At 34.1% G+C, this 13,154-nt stretch overlaps 1 long non-coding RNA gene across 2 annotated transcripts in view; it reads left to right on the forward strand.

Annotated features, from left to right (window-relative positions):
* Positions 1 to 2,146: 2,146 nt before the first annotated feature.
* Positions 2,147 to 13,154, forward strand: part of LOC136035224 (uncharacterized) — a 92,722-nt gene continuing 81,714 nt past the window's right edge. Inside the window, exon 1 of one of the 2 annotated variants that reach the window (XR_010619365.1) lies at positions 2,147 to 2,215. This is a non-coding gene — a long non-coding RNA (uncharacterized LOC136035224). The remainder of the gene's footprint in view (positions 2,216 to 13,154) is intronic. The other variant, XR_010619366.1, reaches the window with a different exon arrangement.

The following is a 13,154-nucleotide window of genomic DNA, read 5'->3' on the forward strand; positions in this document are numbered from 1 at the left end:
AAAAGAAAACAGGAAAGAGAATTAAAGGAAATGTACCTCTTTCTGCAATCAAAATTTTAACATTATTTTTTATACTTGTTTCATCGCTTCTACCATAACTATAGCATATTTAAGGCTTCGAAAAAGATTTCAGATATAAAAAGCAATATCAAAATTTATGAGTTTAAAATTTTAAATCATCAAACATTTCTTTTTGCATTTATCAAACTTCTTTTGATAAGAAGGATCAAGTTGATGTTGCAGTTCATCAAATATTTTAATTATTCTCAAATCATAACATTAATAATTTTTGTAGGGCTTCAGTCAAAAATAGTTGGACATCTCCGCTTGATCTCATGAAGCTCGTAAAGTTTCTCAATAAGTTCTTTCATGCAGGCAATAATGGAGAATGAAAGTAGGGATTATTTTTCCGAACATAATATACCTATTTAACCGCGCTCGTGGAGTAGGAGCTTATATGATAGCTACCTGGTCAGTCAGCTGTAAATTAATAACTAGCATTTAATCAGTTTACAGGTAGAGTAGAGAAAATTGCAATCCCTATTAGTATTTCTTCCCAAGTGGTCAAATGTTTCACGTCCGTGATGTGTAACATTAGCACTTAATTTATTCTACTTGAGTTGAAGAACACCTGTATTGTGTAGTTTTAATATTTTGGCAAGTGTTCTGTTTTTGGCTTTGAAAATCCAAAAACTCAAAAGGAGGTATCGATCTTTGCTGAACTATAAAACTATCGTCCTAATAGCTATTTTCGAACATTAAAAAACATATTTATAAGCATCATTTTGATGGACTTTGTCTTAAGGAGCACAGCAAAGGCAATGGGAGAACATGGAATCAGTTTCATTGTAGAGCTATATTAAGAGAAAGGTTGAAATGGCTAGGACATTTCCTGGGGAGGAGAAATTGTAAAAGATCGTCCTTGTTGTTATCATCCTTGTGCAAATACCGAAAGGCAGGTCAACCCTGAGTGAAACGGAGGAAACCATAAGAAAAGGTTAAATGCTAATGGAACTGTTTGGGAGGGTGTAAAGTGGCAAGCTTTGAACATATTGGCATGGAGGAGGTGCGTGCTTAGAAATATTGGCTTCAGGCGACTTGGTTTTGCAGTGAATTGTAGTAGTAGTAGTAGTAGTAGCAGCATATAAAATTATTTCAGAAATGGCTGAAAGGAATAAGAATAACGTATTCAGTACATCTACTCACATATATTGCTACATGACATACATATCTGTAACCATGAGTTGGCATAGCCTGCTCTCAAACTCAAACTGTGTTTGGTCAGGGTGGATTCTTAAATTTTGCTGAAGAACTCCGAAACGTTTTGTTGGATGTTATATAAATTATCCTACAGGTCTGTGAGTCTAAGTCTAGCAACACCAGCTACGATTTCCAAACATCCTGAACCCTGCTTGATCAAAATGTTTGTCTTCCCTAACGATGACCAAGGCCCTGCAGGCTTCTCAATCTGAATCAGTTGACACAACGTACCATGACAGTCCCTGCGATTCGGCCACAATAAAATCAAGCCAGTTTGTGTTCTGACGATGAAGTTTAAATTGTCACCGCCAAGCACGCTTCGTCAGCAGCTAAAGCTACCACAACTCCACAGATATTCATTAGGGAGTCTACAGTCACAAGTCTCGCCTTAGTATCGTAATGTGGGGTGTCAGAAATATTTACGAGGTTGCCAAGAAATTAATGCATATACCCGTCACCAATATTTTTTCTGGGAGTGTCTTTCATGACTGGTCAGCTATTCAACGGAAAAAAAAAATTGACTTTTGGAGAAAATATTGATATTTTAATTTTTAAAAAGTCAAGTATAGCCAGTATTTTATCTCTGAGCCAAACTAATTTCTAATCTGAGTATTCTTAATAATCATTTCTTTAATCAAATTATCTATTTATTGTTTCCTTTTATATTATTACAAGTTCAAAAAAAGCTATGCAAAGTGCTCCTCAATTACAATTTTTTTTTACTAAAGTCTGATAAAGCCAAGAATTTATATGACCAAAAACCTGATCTAAAATTAGATTTTGATATATTCGTTTGGTCAAATTATCGCCCAACGGTACGGTTGAGAATGTTCCCTTCCACAGTAAAGTTTGTTTTTCTTGCCATCTATATGTATTTTTTTCCAGAGTATTTGGCATGTCTATTCAAAAAACAAAGATGTGACCAAATGTGTCATTAAAACCCTAGTTAAACAGTGTAAACAGATACTTAATAGATATCTTGAAAATTCAATGAAAATATGGTTTAAAAAATTTCTGTATACCAAATTTTGTTGTCCTAGGATAAGTCATTACTTGTGGATCACTAGGCTAGCCTATTTTCTTGGATAAACTAGGCTACTTAATCAAATTCAAAGGCTTTCAACTCCATAAATGTATGAAAAAGGCTTTGGTAAAATTCTAGTTTAGCTACTTTTTGCTATCTTGGAATGGGGTTAGGTTAGGAAAACAAAAATTTCTGTAATGAATCCAGGGCTGAAAGCATACTCTGGGAAGGTATTGCCAAGCTTCTTTTCATGGGCACCCTTGAGAGGGGCAGGGACAGGTGCCACCTCGTGGATACTTTTTTCTTATTTCTAAGTTTTGAAAATTTGCCTTCTTGACAGGTATAAACCTAATTGAAATTTTGACAAATTGAAAATTTTACTTTAATTTTCAGTCATCAGTTTATTTTTCTCTGACTTTAGTTCAATATCCAGATAGGCTACAAAGTTTATTTACATCAGAACAATTTTTGGTAAAATTCTAGTTAATTGACTTCTTCCTATCTCAGAAAGGGTTTAGGTTAGGAAAATGAAACTTTCAGGGATGGGTCTACAGGCTAAAGTATGTCCTGGGAAGGTATTTTAAAGTACTGACCTTCACTCCTTCTCCCTCTAGAGGGCCCTGAAATTTGCCTACATGACTGGTCTATACCTATTGAAATTTTGACAAAACAAATTTTACCTTAATTTTCAGTTACAAGTTGCTTTTTCTCTGCCTTTAGTTCTGAAAATGCAATTCCTGTTATTTGAGTAGAATTTTGAGCCATATCAATGCTTTTTTTATAAATTTAGGTAATGTATTTGCATATCTTTAAAAACTTATAAAATGGAATTGAGCAAAGTTATGAAGCTGAAAACAATTTTGTTTTACTTGAATTAAGCAGAAGATCTATTTTGCAAGGTTTCGCTTTTATAACACACATATTTTTAAAGGTCATCAAAAGTCAGGGCCCTCTAGAGGGAGAAGGAGTAGAGGTAGTTGCTTCAAAATACCTTCCCGGGACGTACTTTAGTCTGTAGATTCATCCCTGAAAGTTTCATTTTCCTAACCTAAACCCTTTCTGAGATAGCAAGAAGTCAATTAACTAGAATTTTAGGTAAAATTGGTACAAACAGTATTACTGGCTTTCATATAAAGCGAATATACCACTTGATACCTTTTTTAATGCTGTTTACAAATATAATAATTGCTTCTACCATAAATTCAGATTTAAGCACTTTTTGACCTCTTGACCTCTTAAAAATGACCTATATATGGGGTCATTACAAATCTGTAATAGTTTAGAAACAAATTTGGGCTATATATTTGCACATAAGGGGGGTGGGGGTAAAGCATAGCATATATTAAATACGTAAACTAACCATTGCTGTATTTTTTATTTTTTTTTTATGTGTTTGTGCACATCAAATTTTAATGAGAAGAGGAATCACCAGTGCAACAGCACAAACACATAAAAAAAAGAAAAAAAAAAAAAAAAACCACCAATGTTTAGTTTACGTATTTAATATATGCTATGCTTTACCTCCCTTGGAAATTTAGTTCTACTTTTTAAAACAATTGAAAACTTTAGCGTAAAGAGCAAGGGATTGCAGAGGGGACAATCCATTTCATATACAGAGTAATTTCTGTTTGTTTTAAGTTTTAATGAACTAAGTGACCAGAGTAAATGAAACTAAAAGTGACCAGAAATCGCTATTTAAAAATAAATGAAACCCAAAACAAACAGAAAGTAAGTAACAATCATTGCCAACAAACCAAGGGCGGATCCAGGATTTTCTTTAGGGTGGGGGCATGATAGGCTAATTCCATGAACTTGCAAACAAAAAAATACCTGCAGTTATAAAGGGAACCTCGACAATTATGTGTCGAGGGTAGATAGTGGAAATAGTCGCAAATTTAATCTAAAATCTGATGAGAGTTAAAGTTCTAATAAATCTGTTGAAATTGAAATGGTATAAAAATATGGATAAAAAAATAGTAAGTTATAAAAACCGGCCCACCATAAAAAAAGAAGAAAAAGCTGTTCACCATCTATAAAAAATTATATTTAATATTTTCTGCATAATTTTTTGCCTTTGCACTTCTGACCACTATAGCGAGAGAGGTAAGGTTTTTATCAAACAGTTCGTGGTAACGAACTGTAGTAAGGAGCGACCCGGCTCAATAGTAGCCAAAACTCTAAAAACTTGAATTTTGATATCAATAGTTACATCCAAAGAATTGCATTTTAGTGCTGATTTTAAATATATAAGTTTCATGAAGTTTGGTCTTACCCATCAAAAGTTACGACCCTGAGAAAATTTGCATTATTTAAGAAAATATGGAGAAACACCCCCTAAAAGTTGTATAATCTTAACGAAAATGGCACCATCGGATTCAGCGTATCAGAGAACCCTACTGTAGAAGTTTCAAGCTCCTATCTACAAAAATGTGGAATTTTGTATTTTTTGCCAGAAGACAAATCACGGGTGCGTGTTTATTTTTTATTTATTTTTTTTTATTTTTTTTCCAGGGGTCATCGTATCGACCAAGTGGTCCTAGAATGTCGCAAGAGGGCTCATTCTAATGGAAATGAAAAGTTCTAGTGCCCTTTTTAAGTGACCAAAAAACTGGAGGGCATCTAGGCCCCCTCCCACGCTCATTTTTTTCCATTTTGTTCAGCCATTTGTTCAGATAGCCATTTTGTTCAGCATAATCGAAAACCATAATAACTATGTCTTTGGGGATGACTTAATCCCCCACAATCCCTGGGGGAGGGGCTGCAAGTTACAAACTTTGACCAGTGTTTACATATAGTAATGGTTATTGGGAAGTGTACAGACGTTTTCAGGGGAGGGGGCTATGTTGGAGGATCTTTCCTTGGAGGAATCTGTCATGGTGGAAGATAAATTCAATGAAAAGGGCGCAGGATTTTCTAGCATTACAATAAGAAAACAATGAAAAATAAACATGAAAACGTTTTTTCAAATGAAAGGAAGGAGTAGCATTGAAACTCAAGACGAACAGAGGTTATTACGCACATGAGGGGTTCTAAAAATACTTTAGCGTAAAGAGTGAGGTATTTAGGAGGAGATAAATACCTCGCTCTTTATGCTAAAGTATTTTTAGTAACTTCAACCATTTATTCTACGGCCTTTCTGATTCAGGGGTCATTCTTAAAGAATTGGGACAAAACTTACGATTTAGTGTAAAGAGCCAGGTATTAACGAGGGTACGAACCCCCTCGTATACATAATAAAAATATAAGATTATGAAAGTTTGTTACGCAAGTTAATTCTTAAGTTACGTATATTTTTTACTAATAAAAACATTTGTTCAAAATTAAAAGTTCTAGTTGCCTTTTTAAGTAACCGAAAAATTGGAGGGCAACTAGACCTCCTTCTCCACCTCTTATTTCTCAAAATCGTCTGATCAAAACTAAGAGAAAGCCATTTAGCCAAAAAAAGAATTAATATACAAATTTCATTTTAATAATTAATGTGCGGAGAGCCAAAACCAAACATTCATCAATTCAAAAACGTTCAGAAATTAAATTTAAAAAAACTAATTTTTTTAGCTGAAAGTAAGGAGCGACATTAAAACTTAAAACGAACAGAAATTACTCCGTATATGAAATGGGTTGTCCCCTCCGCAATCCCTCGCTCTTTACGCTCAAATTTGACTCTTTGCCACAATTCTACTTTTTAAAACAATTAAAAGCTTTAGCGTAAAGAGCGAGGGATTGCGGAGGGGACAACCCATTTCATATACGGAGTAATTTCTGTTCGTTTTAAGATTTAATGTCGCTCCTTACTTTCAGCTAAAAAAATTAGTTTTTTTTAAATTTAATTTTCAAAAAAAAGAATGATCTTGAACCATCTTTTTGGGTCATGCACTCTTTGTGACAATTTGTATAGGTCAAACCGTTTAGCATGTTGCTTAACTTCAAGGCATCGTTTGGTAACTATTATAGTAATGAAGAGGAGGAATTGAGGATGAATATATAACTTGTATATTCGTAAAATATATATTAAACATCAAATACTAGTTCTTTTGGGGTTGTATCAAAAAAACAGAAGGAAGAGACAGAAATGTATAGAAAAAACGAGGGTTTTCTTCTACACATTTAAAACGAGGGTTTAAGTATAGGCAATAAAGCACTAACTAATCACTATTTTTTTTTAAATAGCATTTTAATAAACAGTGTCAACTTTGACGAAATCTCAAATATTTACGAATCAAAGTTTTACTTTGTATAACATTGTAGCGTATCTTTACACTTTTTAGAGCTCTATATATTTCGCTAAAATTACAGAATTCACAATTTTGTAAGGAACAGTCGATCTCTCTGTTTCCACTCCCGCCATGTCTATTTATTACACGGTCGATGTCTGCTTCAATATTTTGGTGAATGTTTATAATGGTTAGTCCTGTCAGTTTAGAGTTCTTCGTTAGTATTTTTTCTTCTATTCATCCTAAATTATTCGAATAAAGACCAGAATCGTCAGAAAAATATTAGTTCTAATTAAGATGCATGTAGTTATGTGCTTCAAACTAAGTATATGAGTCGAAATACTCCCTTAAAAACAAATAATTATGTGTTTGTTATTTTTGTATTTGGTAGGAATAGATTCGGGAATTTAAACTCTCAGGGTTTCAAGCTGTGGTAGATTTCTAGTTATTTTTTTTTTAATCTTGAGATTTTCATAAATTCAGTTCAAATTTTAAATCTCGGTATGTCTGTATTTAGCAGCAAGTAAGAGAATTGTCCTATAAAAATTTGGATTTATAAACAACTAATTGTGAAAGTATGATTTGACGGCGTGTATCAGAATAAGTATGAAAATCCTCAACGGTATATATAGCAGTTTTGACAATTTTATGGACAAATATATGCAATCTCTATACAAAACATAACTAGATTTTCTGACTGGTTGGTATTGAGAAGGTGACAAATTCTGAAGTAATACTGTAGCTGCATTCCGTTTCCTTGGTTAACTCAAGTTGTGTAAATTTCCACTTTTTATCAACATGTTTGAAAAAAAATCGATGCCATTTCACTGATTCAAACTGAGAATTCAGAGTCCCATCTATACCAGCTAGAAAAAAATAAACATACAATTATTTGCTTTCTTTTATAAACAATTTTTCGAAAATCTATTCTTTGTTAATGATCACTCCGACATTTGAAGGAGTTTTGACTCATATAATTAGTTTTAAGTATATGCTTATACCAGCCTTTATTAAGCTCTAGGGAGTTTGGCCTTTTTTTTAATGTTTTAGGATGAACAGAGGAAGTAATATGTCATATAATGCAGAGCTTTACTTAGATGAAAATAGGAACTAGAGTGGCCACCATTTGCTCGCCAAAATCCAAAACTTAAATTAATAATTTTTGCACTTCTCATACATCTACTTTCTATTATACAAATCCACTAAAGAACAACAATGTTGTAAAAACCTCCCTGCTTTGTAAAAAAAAGCACCCCCCCAAAAAAAACAGACAGCCAAAAACAGTAATGATATTAATTTATTCGCCTCGGTGCCATAGCAAGACTCGAAAACAAATTTCTGACAGTAAAAAGAAGTGAATATTTTGCTTTTGTGACAGCACAATCCTGAAATATCATTTCGACAGTCTAAAGAAGTTAGGATTAGCCTGAACAGCCCTAAGAAGTTATAAACAATTTTTCGAAAATCTATTCTTCGTAAATGATTTCTCTGACCTTTGAAGGAGTATTTCTACTCATATACTTGGTTTCAAGTTTATACTTACTCGAAACTTTATTAAAGTTCTAAAGAGTTTGGCCTTTATTGTAATGTTTTACAATGAACAGAGTAGGTGATATGTCATATAAGCCAGAGCTTTAATTAGATGAAAATAGGCAGTAGAGTGGCCACCATCTGCTCACCAAAATCTAAAAACTTAAATTAATAGTTTTCGCACTTCTCATACATTTACTTACTATTATACAAATCCCCTAAACAACTATGTTGTAAAAACCATCCTTCTTTGCAAAAAAAGCAAACCCCCCAAAAAAACAAAACAGACAGACAAAAAAAGTAATGCTATGAATTTGCTCGCCTCAGTGCCATAGCAAGACTCGAAAACAAATTTTTGACAGTAAAAAGAAGTGAATATTTTGCTTTTTAACCCCGTTGTGAGAGCACAATCTTGAAATATTGTTTCGACAGCCTAAAGAAGTTAGGATTTTAAATTTCCCCTCATTGTTATTATGAAAGAAGATTTTCGCCCCCCAGTTGGCTTTTGTGGCAATACAGACAGATTCTCTTGATTAAACTAAATTGAATTAAATACTTTTTGGTGGTATGCGTCATTAGTAAAATCTAACAAAGACCGCACACAGTAACTGAAACCTTGTTTCAAACTTGTTTTCAAAATGAAACATTCTTAATAATTAAAAACTTAACTGTTAAAACCAGTTAAAAAAAAAACTCTCGTCTTAACCCAAACTAGGGCAAGCGGCTCCAACCACTAATCCACCAATACGTCAAGGGGGACGGGTGCCCCCGCCCCCACCCTGGATCCGCCACTGCAGCAAACATACATTAGGTACCAGAGTAAATGAAAAAATAAATCTTTAAACGAGTAAAACTTAAACTGAATATTCAAATCTAACTTAATATGAAAAAAAATCACTAAAGACAAGATCTTGGGTACTGCCCCTTTCTCTAACTGTAAAAGTCAAAAGCTTGCTGCGGTATTTGCTTTTTACTGAAAATGTATTATATTACAAATATTTTCTTTTGTACTTACAACACTGAAAATAAAAATTACAGTGAAATGAAATCTTTGATCGCTGAGCTTTCAAAAATTAACACAGTGTATATCAAAAATACAATTTAATTTTATTAGTTCTTTTAAGTTATTTTAAGGACTATTCAAGACGCACTATTAAGACACGGTCCCGGTTTTGCTAGTTTAGGCACTTCCAGATAAGCTAAGACGATGGAATTTGGCAGCCCTATCAGGGACCAGACCAGATTAAATTAGAAATAGTCGTTTTCCCGATTCGACCATCTTGGGGCAGTGGAGGACTTTTCCGAACAACTTTTCCGTTAATTCGGAAAAGTTAGACAAATGGGGTATTTTTAACTTACGAATGGGTGATCGGATCCTAATGAAATTTGATATTTAGAAGGATGTCGTGTCTTAGAGCTCTTATTACAAATTCTGACCGGATCTGATGATATTGGGGGGAGTTGGAGGGGGCAACCTAAACTCATGGAAAACGATTAGAGTGAAGGGATCGGGATGAAACCTGGTGGGAAAAATAAGTACAATTCCTAGATAAATGATTGACATAAATGGAACGGATCCGATATCTTTGGGGGTTTTGGAGGGGGGAGGGTTAGTTCTTAAAATTTAGAAAAAATGAGGTATTTTTAATTTACGAAGGAGTGATCGGATCTTAATGCAATTTCATATTTAGAAGGACCTGGTAAGTCAGATCTCTTATTTTACGGATCCAGTGTCATTGGGAGGGGGGCGTGAACCGGAAATCTTTGAACACGCTGAAAGTGGGGAGATCAGGATGAAACTTGGTAGGAAGAATAAGCACAAGTCCAAGATACATGACTGACATAAACGGACCGGATCCGCTCTCTTTGGTGGAGCTGGCGGGGAGGGTGTAATTCGGGAAAATTAGAAAAATGAGGTATTTGTAACTCATGAAATTGCGATCAGATCTTGATGAAATTTGATATTTAGAAGGATGTTGTGCTTCAAAGCTCTTATTTTAAATCCCGACCAGATCCGGTGACATTGGGGGGGGGAGTTGGAGGTTGAAACCGGAAATCTTGGAAAACGTGAAAATTGAGGTATCTTTATCTTACGAATAGGTAACCGGATCTTAATGGAGCTTGATTTGTGGAAAGATCTTACGTGTCAGATGCTCCATTTTCAATTTGATCTGGATCCGGGGACAAATGGGCTGGAGGAGGGAAACAGAAATCTTGGAAACCGGAAATGTTGGAAAACGCTTAGAGCGGAGAGATCGGGATGAAACTAGATGGGAAGAGTAAGCACAAGCTGTAAATACGTGATTGACATAATTGGAATGGATCTGCTCTCTTTGGGGGAGTTGGGAGGGATTTTTCGTGCTTTGGCGAGTTTGGTGCTTCTGGACGTGCTAGGACGCTGAAAATCGGTAGGTGTGTCAGGGACCTGCACAAATTGACTTTTTAACAGTTGTTTCCCCGATTCGATCATCTCGGGTCTGGAGGGAGAGGAAAAATTAAAAAATGAGGCACTTTTAACTTACAAATGGCTGATCGGATCTTGATGAAATTTGATATTTATGGGGACCTCGCGTCTCAGAGCTCTTATTTTAAATTCCGACCATATACGGTGATATTGGGGGAGTTAGAGGGGGATAACGGGAAATCTTGGAAAATGCTTAGAGTGGAGAGGTCGGGATTAAACTTGGTGGGAAGAATAAGCACAAGTCCTAGATACGTGATTGACATAACCTAACTTGGGGGGTAGAATAAGTAAATGTCGTAGATATGTGATTGACGTAACTGTGCTGGATCCACTCTCTTTGGGGAAGTTAAGGGGGGGTCCAGTGCTTTGGGGAGTTTGGTGCTTCTGGACGTGCTAGGACGATGAACATTGGTAGGCGTGCCAGGGGCCTGCACAAATTGACTTGATAAAACCATTTTTCCCGATTCGACCATCTAGGGGGCTGAAGGGATAGGAAAGATTAGAAAAAATGAGGTGTTTTTAACTTACGATTGGGTGACCAGATCTTAATGAATTTTGATATCTAAAAGGACGTTGTGACTCAGAGCTCTTAGTTTAAATCCCTACTGGCATTAAGCCTCCAATTTTCCTTTTTAATCAATCAATTGAATCTTGGAATTTTTCTAGAGCTCATGCCATATGAGCTCTTGGCTCTTGGCTTTTCTAACCTCGTCACAAGTGCCATTAACAAGTGTGTTGACTGTTTGTAACACGATACGCCTATATCAGCATTCTAATATATTCCTACTGACGCTGACAATCTGGTCAGACAAATATGAAAATTCTCAGTCCCAGCAAGAAATGCTAGTAGCTCTTAGGAAATTATTTAAGATTTTATAATATAGTTTTTAATTAATTTAATCAATACAAAACACAAAATCATAAAGAAAAGAAGAAGGAGGACTAAACAATAATTTTCCATTTTTAATTATCATAAATTTTGTTTATTGTTGTACCTTTTCATTAACAAGATTTACTTTAATAGCAGAAAATAAAACGCTGAATATATTATATATATTGATATTTTAGATCTTGAAGTGTTTTTTAATTCTATATAAATTGTAAAACTGAATAAATAAAATTTGTTTTCCCAAAATAATATTTATTTACCAGTAAGTAAATAAACCAGCAAGTATATGACCATTGTTATAAAGAAAGTTTGATTTTGGTGAACACCACAGCCTGAAACGGGCTCCTTTTATCTTTGCTGCTGTCAAAATACCTCTAAATTTTATTAGAATTTTCGAAGGTGACAAATAAGTAATGTTTTTTAAAAATTCTTTTCAGTTTGTCACTTAATTTGGGAAAATAGGGTAAAACAGTAAAGACTTCCTTATCACCCACCAAAGGGATGATGTCTATTTGTTGTTGTGGAGATCATGCATCCTTTTCTGCCTTTTTTGGTGTCTTACTTGGGAAGTGATTAGCTTTTTAAAATGCCCTGTATAACTTAAAAAATTGAATTCAGTATTGTATTTTGATTAGTTACCCTTCACCGTTACATTGAAAGGGCGCTCATATTTTGGGTCTTGTGTTTGTTTTAAGGTTTGAATTTTTATACTATTCTTTTATTTTTATTAGTAATTTTTATTTTATTATCGTGCGCTGAGGACTGTCAAGCGGAGGTCTTGACCGAAATATTTGCATTATAAGCTATGTTTTTCACTGGCCAGAATTATTCTGGTTTATCCCTTCTTTACCGTTTTTTTCCTTTTGTTATGATTAGCCAGTGTGGTCTCAGAAATTATTTACGAAATCCTATAAGAAAACGAGACTTTAATGGAATCAAATTAATGAGAAAAGTAATGCATAGAAGTGTCGTGTTAAATCAGATAAAATGAAATCCGTAAAGAAACCGGAAAAGAATTAAGTCAATGGAATTCGGTGTTGCAGTTTCCACTCTATTCTAAAGTTTTGGGGCTTCTTTGTTTGTCATGGAGTTGTAATCTCTTCAAATGTCTTAATAGATGGTATTTTGGTATGTGGAAACTTAAATTGTTGTAAATTAAGGAACACTTATTGTGGCTAGTGAAATCGAAAATGTTTATTTAATTTTTTTTTAATCCATGTTTAAATAAATAAACGCAAAAAAACTCTGTAAAATAAAAATAAGTCCGAGGAGACAATTAAAGCTACAAAGCTAGTTTATCATTTTGAATTTTTAGATTTTTGTGTAATTGTAAAAAAATTAGAAACACATTCAAGTTACAGGAGGGAAAATGAAGTTTTATACAACAATCATAATGCTGAATTAGTCAACACTAGTTGTCGAACAAAACAACACTGGAATAATTTGTGGTCTATTCTCAAACGCAGTTAGTTCTAAAAAAGGCATAATTAGTGTAGAACCAATTTAATTATATTTGACATATTTGTTTGATTAGTGTCTAAGTTAATTTCTTGTTTAAGTACTTTTTGTAGTTAATTGGTTTTTTACTTTTTGAGCTAATGCTTCAAGAGCATTTTGAGAGTAGCTTTAGAGAGTATTAGAATCTTGTGCGATGGATTTGTAGATTTAATGGTTTTTAATTGAATGAAAACCTTAAACTAAACTGAAAACCACTACAACCTGACTTGCTCTTACTTTGGGAGAAGGGCCATTGGACACCCTTCCCCTCTCCCTTGT

The sequence above is a fragment of the Artemia franciscana genome, chromosome 14 (assembly GCF_032884065.1).
Source record: "Artemia franciscana chromosome 14, ASM3288406v1, whole genome shotgun sequence".
NCBI lineage: Eukaryota > Metazoa > Arthropoda > Branchiopoda > Anostraca > Artemiidae > Artemia > Artemia franciscana.